We start from the raw sequence: 8,788 nt of genomic DNA, 5'->3' as shown, positions 1-8,788 counted from the left end.
TTTAAAAACAAACAAATAAATTGAAGAAACCCTATGCTACTTGGCAAGGAAAAGAAAAAAATCACCACACAAAGGCTGTGTATTAAAATGCCTAAAGCACACAGGTTCTAAACCCAGCTATCTGCATTTGAACCCTGGCTCTGCCTTTTATCCGTAGCAACTGCCCTTGGGTAAGTAAGTCGAGCTTCAAAATGTCAGGATTGGTCCTCTGTAAAATGAAAATAAGAGGGTTTCCATGAGAACTTAGATGATGCAGGTAAAGGACTTAGCCTGGGGTCGGACTGGTAGTAAGCTGCCCTAGTCCCAGGGCTCCGGGAGTTCTGGTTTCCTCTTCTAAGCCGCCGCCCACCGAGTCCATGCAGCCCAGGAAGGGGTATGGTGAACAGACTGTTAAGAGAAAGCCAGTCCTAGCAGGGTGCTTTCAATGGGCAAGAGGACATGAGGACAGCCACCGCTGCCGCCTTCCTCCCACCTCGTGGTAAACAGCGCGAGCCTGGAACAGGTGCAGTCACGGGGGCCCCGGGAGGGGACGGCCAAGAGGATGAAACTTCCATTATCAGGGTTTGGCTGAAAACCATCGGAGCCCCATTTCCAGTGGAACTCGTAACTGCTTACTCATCTCAAATAACTTAAAGCGTGTCATCAACACTCGCGGCCACAGGAATGAATCCTGCCACAGAGTGGAGATCTGTTTTCTTCCTTAAAGCCCTCGGAGTGTTCTGCTTCAATTCCCCATATGGGATGTAGATATATTAAATATGAAAAAAAAAGGACCATAAAGTGAACATTAAGGTTGAGAAATGAGGTCCAAGAATGCCAAGAAATTCAGAAATAAGTGTTCCCCCAGCAGCTCTAATTCAGCCATCTTTGCAGTAAAGCATCCTTTCCGATTTCTGAATCCACGGTGGAATGCCCATTTCACATGGACTCTGGGTCCTTCAGCTAAGCCAGGGGTGGGATGCTTGGGGGTCCCTCCTGTACCGTCTCACTTCCCCAGGTTGTGGGAAGATCCCTTCCACTGAGCCCTTGAACAAGGCCAGGCATGGCAAAGCACGCTCAGGAGCCCGGAGCTGGGGTAGGGGGCAGCTCAGCCCCAGGAAGCTGGACCAGTTCCCTTCCCCGGCCCCTCCCGGAGAGCCAGGAGGCTCTCACACAGCAAATGTATCCATGCAGATATCCAGGATGCATTAGTGGTTCAACACAACTGATGTGCTCAGGCACCTCCGGGGTACATTAGTTGAAGTGGCTACAGCAGCTGGTGGCTCCTCTTCAGGCATAATTTATCTTTTGCACTTTACTTAATGTGCAAAATTAAATTTATGCTGAATCCATGTGTATTACCTACTGTGCATGAGCAGCATGAAATATACCATAAAGCACATCAGCACAGAGCCATGCTCTTAATTACTAATGGGTTTCAACACCCTTCACTGTGGTCTAACCAAACTTGGAGTCTGTTCCACACTAAGAATCCTGCTCCTACCAAGGTTGGCAGTGCTTCTTTCCAAGACCTTCTAGAAAACTGAAGGATAAAACAGAAATGCTTTTAAGCCAATCTTTCTAGAGCCTATGTTCTTTAGATCACAGGTTCTGCACTTTTCACTAACATTGTGATCAATACGGTTTCTACATAGGGCATGATTTTGCTGAAAAATAAGCAAATCAATGTCAGATTTTTAAAAGCGGAATATAGGAAATAACCCCAAGATGCAGCCTGAGTTCTGTCACTGCCAGCTTGAGACTTACTCTGGATTTCTGGTTCCGTATAAAAACAGGAATTGGAATGGTTGACTTCTGCCCTTAACAAGAAAAAAAAAAACACCTATGCAATCAAGTACAGTGAACTTTTCAAAAACAAATCTCTCAAAGGAAGCTTTAAAAAATGTGTAAAATACACTTGCACACACTCTCCCACATCTAAATTCACACTGAGCAAAAATTAATTCAAGTTTGAAACCTGATTTGAAAAAAACTTGGTGGCGGAATCAGAGAAGCAGAGAATAAATATAAGGGGAATGCAGAAACTTAAACACAACTGTATCTCCTCCAACAGTAATTATTCACGTTTTTCATGTTTCTTATCATTTTAAAGTAGGCTTTGTACAACTACAGAGACCATTTTCCATGGGGAAAAAAAGTTATTTTCTCTGCAATTTGCATTTGTACTAGAAAGTAACCATCTGTGGAAATGTCATGTTCCTCCCTTGAAAATAATTTGTTAACTTTCCCCGCATAAAGGACAGAGGAAAAATAAAAACAGGGAATATATTACTTTTTAGATGTCATCTTTGCACATTTTTTCAGTAGGAAACCGTTAGTATAAAATGTTAGAAAATATATCAGCCTTTCAAAGCACAGTATTTTTACAAAAATAAGAAATTGTGTTAGGAAGACACAGAGTGATCATTTCACTTGTTTTTCTATTCTTCCTTAGGTTGTTTCCCGTAAGAAACTCAGACTGTGATTCACCAAGGGTTTTAATCTGACATTTTAAAATGTTTTATTCTAGTTCTTCTTGATTTTATGTGGTTTATGGCTGAAAAACTAAAATGTGGAAATGAATTGTCTGCATTTGTATGTAAATATATATACATACATGTGCAGGCATGTACATGCATTTTTTTCAGCTGCTGTATGATTGAATTACAATATATTGAATAAATATGCATGTAGAAATAGGTTTTCCCATCACTTCTGTTTTTGAATGCACAAATTACGTCGTTTGGCTGAATGGTCTAATAAATCTATTTCCAGAAGTGAAATCTATTAGTAGCATCTGGATCTTGTTTCTTTTCTGGAAAAGATGTGTTCAGTCAAATCTGATGCAGGAGGAAACATTAACTGAGCAACTACTAGGTGTAAGACTCCGATTTGAAACTAACCTGGCCCCCACTCTGTGGGAGCACACAGTTAAGTGACAAACATGGACATGCACACAAATGACGCTGGTGCAAGGTGACAGTACTTAGTCTTAGGATACAGCTGTGAGGGAGTGGGTACCATCTTGGGCTCCACGCAGGAATGAGAACTGAGTCTTAGAAAATGAGTATAACTTTGGCTGGAAGACAGATGGGGAAAGCAGAGTGAAGAGTGCAGCAGGCAGATGCAACTGCTTGAACAACAGCTCGGATAAATGAAGGGAAGGTCAAAGCGTCAAATATGATGCACCAAACGCATTAAACACACACAGCCTCTTCTGGGGGCTGTTTTTGACTGCCTTAGCATGGGGCTTTAAAAAAAAGAAAGGAAGGAAGAAAAAGATAAAAGAAAAGCAAGCAAAGCAGTAACATTTCCCTTTTCTAGTCTTATTTAGATCTTTCACGGTCACAAGTTTCCCAGGTTTGAAAAGAAAATTTTTCTTTCTTAATCCACAAAGGTGATAAACTTTTACCCAGGGGCATGCCCTTGCCTTTGTTTCTTAATTGAAGTATAGCTGATTTGCAATGTTACATTGACCTTACCTTCTTTATTTTAGCTGGCTTAGCTGCAAAGGAAGTTGGACGGATAAGAACATTAACAAGCTTGTTTAAAATTCTCATCTGTGATATTTCACTAGATATCTTTTGGAATAATACTTTACCTACGCTAATTCTATGCCTTCTGAAAACAGGAATTTCTTTCCTCCTTCCCCCTTACCCCCTACCTTTCTTTCAACATCAAGGGGCACAGATGTGAGGCATAAAATAAGGTTGGAAGATACCTTCTTTTAATTGAGAATTTGCATGACGGGTCTTAACATTCAAAGAGGTTTACTGTCTCACAGGCTCCGTGATACTGTCCCATTTCCTCCTGTCCGGGACAGCATGCGTATTTACCCTGTTGCCCCAGGCCTGGTCTTCCCACCTCATTCAACACTGGAAGGCTTTGTCAGAGGAGAGGTCAGTAGCCTCTTAGAATCTCTGGGAGATAGACAGAGCCTGGTAATCATTTCCCACAATGGGGGTTATCTGCTATCTGCCAGCGTTGTTTTCCTGAAAGGTATCTGATCAAACTACCCCCACAGTCTCTCCAAGTACCCAAGGGGGTCTTCCCAGCTCTGTCTTCTTTCTCTGCTTTCAATCAATCAACCCAAGCCAAGATAATGCGTGATCCGAATATTTTTTAAGTATCAACATAGACCACGGTGAGTGGAGGTCTACATTTAGATAAAATCTCATTTATATTCTCTAATCCAGCTCATTATCCCAGATGGCTCTACTGATTTCTGCTGTGTTGTCCCTGATGTCAGAATCCCACAGTAACCCCAGCAAATCTGCATTCTTTCCTTCCCCTTGTTCTGACCCAGGTGCATTGTTCATGGAAATTCAAGTGATAAGCAAAGGAAACAAACCGCCTTAGAATCTGGTTGATTCTCTGGATCACTGACCCAGTACAGGTAAACTTCAAACTCTAATCTCTAAAATGCAAAAAGTCTTTGAAAACTGGAAGCAATAAAGTTCTGCTAATTCTGTAAGAAAAAGAAAAGCACCCCACACACAGTAAAACTGAGAGTATGTCTGTGAACAGCTTTACTCTCTCTCACACTGTCCTTCTAAAAAATTAAGGATTGTATTTTTTCCCTTTAGAATCATAAGCATTCTAAATATCTCTGTCTACTATTTGAAAATTTGCAGGTCCCACTCGAGCTGACTGAAATCAACCTAGCAAATTTCTTTTCTCGCTATTCCCAGACAATGAGGAGGGTTGGGCAGGGAGCTGGGGGCCCCGTCCCCAATCTGACCTGAAATGGACTTCTCCAGACATCAATCATGTCCTGGGGGATTTGGGATCGCCACCAGCCATGAAGCAAGCCACTGGCTTTCCCACTCATGACCTATCCCAGGATCAGCAAGCACATTCCTGTCTCAACCCTTCACTGCAAATCGCTAAGACTCCTTTCATCAAGTTAATTATAGAACCAAGGGGCTGGAAGGGGAGCCCAAGACATCATCTGTTCCATGCCCTGAGCTTTCTGGCATGGTCACATTTAAATCATCCCAGACAGACAGAAATCTATCCGGTTTTTAAAGACCTCCAGTGCAGGAGATTCCACAAGCCTGCCAGGCACCCACTCTGCTGTTTAACAACCCCTGTCAGAGAATCCCTCTTTATCTCTAGTTTAAATCTCGCATAGTGCAGTTCAAGCCAATTTCTTCTTGTTCTGTACATCAACCCTTCACATACCGGACGATCATTATTGGGGCATCTCTCCAGCTTCTCTGAGCTGAGCTATCAATCCGCACTCCTTCCACCTCTTACAAATCCGCATCTCTAACTTTTAATCATCTCCGTGACTTTCTACTAAACTTTAGCTCCTTTCCACTTGAGGATGAACTAGAAATATAGGTAGTTATTTTTGTCTTTAAGGCCGTGCTCCTCAAACTTCTTAATCTTGGGATCCTTTCTATGTTGCTTAAAAATTAAGGACCCCAGAGAGCCTCTGTTGATGTAGGTTATATCTATAGGTATTGGCTATGTTAGAAATTAAGACCGAGAAATCCTGAAGACCCCAGAAGTACACAGTCTGTTATCCATCAGAGCGATAATGTCATCCCATCACGTGGCCCCTGGAAAACTCCACTGTATGCTCATGAAAGAATGAGATGAGAAAGCAAATAACGTATTAGTATTATCCAAAAAAAAAAAAAAAAGCACAGGCTCTGCAAACCTTCTGACGGACTTCCGGCTCCCCACGGCCCCCGGACCACACCCTGAGGCCCCTGCTCCATGGGCAGCGTGGCCCCATTCCCAGAGCAGACCCCAGTGTACAGGCAGCCAGCAAGGAGTCTAGTCTACAGTCAGATCAAACCATGCTGCATTAGAAGACAAATCAACGCCTTGAATTGTCACAAAGCTCATGCTCTAGACCCTAGAAAAATAAGAGACACTGATCTGGAGAAGAATGAACTGACTTTTGTTGATATTTTTATGGGAAAACGTGGCAGTATCAGAGCAGAAGGGCAGCAGGAGTTACTGCTGGTGGTACCTTAATGGCAAAAGCCGATTCTCTAACACATAATCCTCTCAATCACATGCAGACCTGTTCTGTTTATGTACTGTTGATCGGGGCACAAATAAGTTGTTCTCTGTGAAACAACAGAGCTCTTCAAATCCCTCGCTTACCGCTGTTTTTTACAGTTGCAATCGGCCCTGTCTTCGAGACCCTCCCCAGGATCAGTTTTAAAGACTCCGGGGTGATGGTGGGACCTGGGGAAGGGGCCCGGGCTGCACAAGGCCTGTGTGTGCAGGTTCAGTCCCCAAGCGAAGCCAGACGCTCAAATGACTTCTCCTTTACTCTCCCTTTGCTAATTTTACAGCATGTTCTTTCATCCCTGAGAAACTGCTTCTTTCCTCAACAATTCCAGGTTTTAAAACTGTTAGCCTAAGTCTTGTTTAACATATTTATAAGGTATTACAGGTTTATCCGTCAAGCAACAAGTATTTATTATCTACTTTATATTCAAAATTCTACCAGACTGAGTAGGTACCTACCACAGAGGCCTAAGTCTTATTTTCTATCTCTAGGGACTTACAGTCTGGTTGGAGACAAAATAAAATAAAAGGCAAATAAAACAACAGCTCGCTGTAAATGACAGGATAGAATTAAGTTCTCAACTCCACGGTACAGACTAAATATTATAGGGGTTGTCAGAAAGAGTCTCTCTGTTAGGATGTAAAACACACCACACAAGTTAAAAAATGGACTGTTTCAGTTGTGTTAAGGTGAATTTTGAGTTGGAGCTTGAAATGTATTTCTTCTGAAAACTCACAGGGTCATTTATATGAGCAGGCCTGGCCCTGGTGTCTGGGGGTCTGGGGCTGGGGCACAGATGCTCCTGACTCCCTACCCCCACCCCCAGCCTGACGCCTGTCCCCATCTCTGCCCACCCCAGCTCCATCCTGGACTGGGAAAGCTTCACATGCATGAACAGAGAACCCCAGCATACAGTACAAATGAGGTCCACAGCCAGAGCCCACAAGACATCCCTCGGCACCCTTGGGGCCTCCCAGTGAGCACACCGGAAGCCTGGTTGGCCCCAGGAAGATGAAAGAGGTGTTAAGAAGAGGCCTGAGACCTGTACATGTGCTAGAAGGAAGCTCAGTCCCTCTGGCCAGGGAATGCCTGGGCTCTGGGACCTGCGATGGACCTGAAGGGAGAAGGAGTAATGCAAGCTCCAGGTGGGCATTCCACTGACTGCTCAGAATCCTCTCCTTGGAGGAGGGATGCACCCGGACTGGCCCAGAGCAGGGTCTCTCCCATGTAAGACACAAGGCAGGATGCTCATGCCGAAGGAGGTGGCTTTCAAGTAAAGGAATTCCAATACACAAGCATCTCAAAATAAATATTCCTCATATTAAGGGTGTTTCAATATTGCCCCAACTTCTTCAGTCACACAATTTCTTTTTTTAAAGGAACTCTGTGCTTTGATTAGATTTTCAAAGTAAGACTATCATAAATTTTATTTTCCTTAGATTAATTTACTTTTTAGTATTTATTCAGTAAAAAAATGTTAAATGACCTTTCCTAGGAATTTTCAGAAGTATCTTCATTTGAGAAAAAGATTCAGAACTAGAAAAGTAAACTTTTTAAGTCAATTAATATTGTGAATGCACACCAATGTTGAATGAAAGATTCTTTTCATAAGGTCAATTCTCAATTCTATATCTGTTTTAATGGTGTTAGTCGTCCTCTAAATTGGCTATTTAATTTAATTTAAATGTAATATTTACACATCAGACTTTCTTGATTTTCTGATAGTCTTCAGACTTCTAATCTTGCTGCATTTCTTTAAAAACATCTTTCCCTCTGCCGTTTCCCTTGAGGCATCCTGGCTCCACTCTCCCTTTTTCCCTCATCATTCGAATTAGTGAGATTTTCTTGTCCCTGGTGAAAAACCAAAAAGTAACATTCTAAGCCTGTAGACATGGAATATGGAACCAAGAAAAGATAGATTAGAAGAAAATGACAGGCTGCTTTTTTTCTTGAGTGCTGCCTTGTGGCCCATCACAGCATGGCCAGCATTTACGATAGTTGGAAAGAAATGTAATTTATTACTACAGCCTCTTGTGAAGGTACCCTAGGGAGAGCACAGTCGTAACAGAGAGCAAAGTGTCTTCCAAAGCCCATTTCCTACTGGAAAATGGGCAAATGACTTGAACAGACACTTCACCAAAGAGGATCTATGGATGGCAAATAATACATGGAGGGCCGGCTGTTCAGTGTCATTAACCAAAAAAGAAGTGCAGACTAAAGCTACAAAGACACACACCTCTACATACCTATTAAAACGGTTAAAGTAAAAATACTGATAATACCAAATGCTGGCATGGATGCAGAACAACTGGATCTTTCATACATCACTGGCAGGAACGGAAGATGGCAGAGCCATTCTGGCAAACGGTCTGGCAGTTTCTCAGACAGTTTAACACACAGTTATTATATAACCCTGCAATCATACACCTGTATGTTTCTCCTAAGGACATGAAAACTTGTACATGAATGTTCACAGCAATTTTATTTGCAACAGCCCCAAACTAGAAGCAACCCAATGGTCCTTCCATGAGTGAACCAACAATAATACCCATGCACAACAGAAAGCTACTCAGCAGCATAAAGGAACTGATACTGATAGCATGCGAAAAAACCTAGGTAAATATCAAAGGCTTTATGCTCAATGGAAAGCCAATCTCAAAGGGTTACCTACTGTGTGATTCCATTTATAGAACATTCTCAAAATGATGGAGAATAGATTAGTTTGGAATTGAATGGAGGGTATGATACTGGGGAATCACTTGAGGGAGTTCATGG

The 8,788-nt window shown here is 42.5% G+C and overlaps 1 pseudogene; it reads left to right on the top strand.

The window, feature by feature from the left end:
* Positions 1 to 438: 438 nt before the first annotated feature.
* LOC102532509 (sorting nexin-21 pseudogene) overlaps positions 439 to 8,788 on the top strand; it is a 63,867-nt pseudogene continuing 55,517 nt past the window's right edge.

Source organism: Vicugna pacos, chromosome 15, assembly GCF_048564905.1.
Source record: "Vicugna pacos chromosome 15, VicPac4, whole genome shotgun sequence".
Taxonomy (NCBI): Eukaryota; Metazoa; Chordata; class Mammalia; order Artiodactyla; family Camelidae; genus Vicugna; species Vicugna pacos.
The sequence above is the reverse complement of the archived record's forward strand: the minus strand, read 5'-3'. Positions and strand labels throughout refer to the sequence as shown.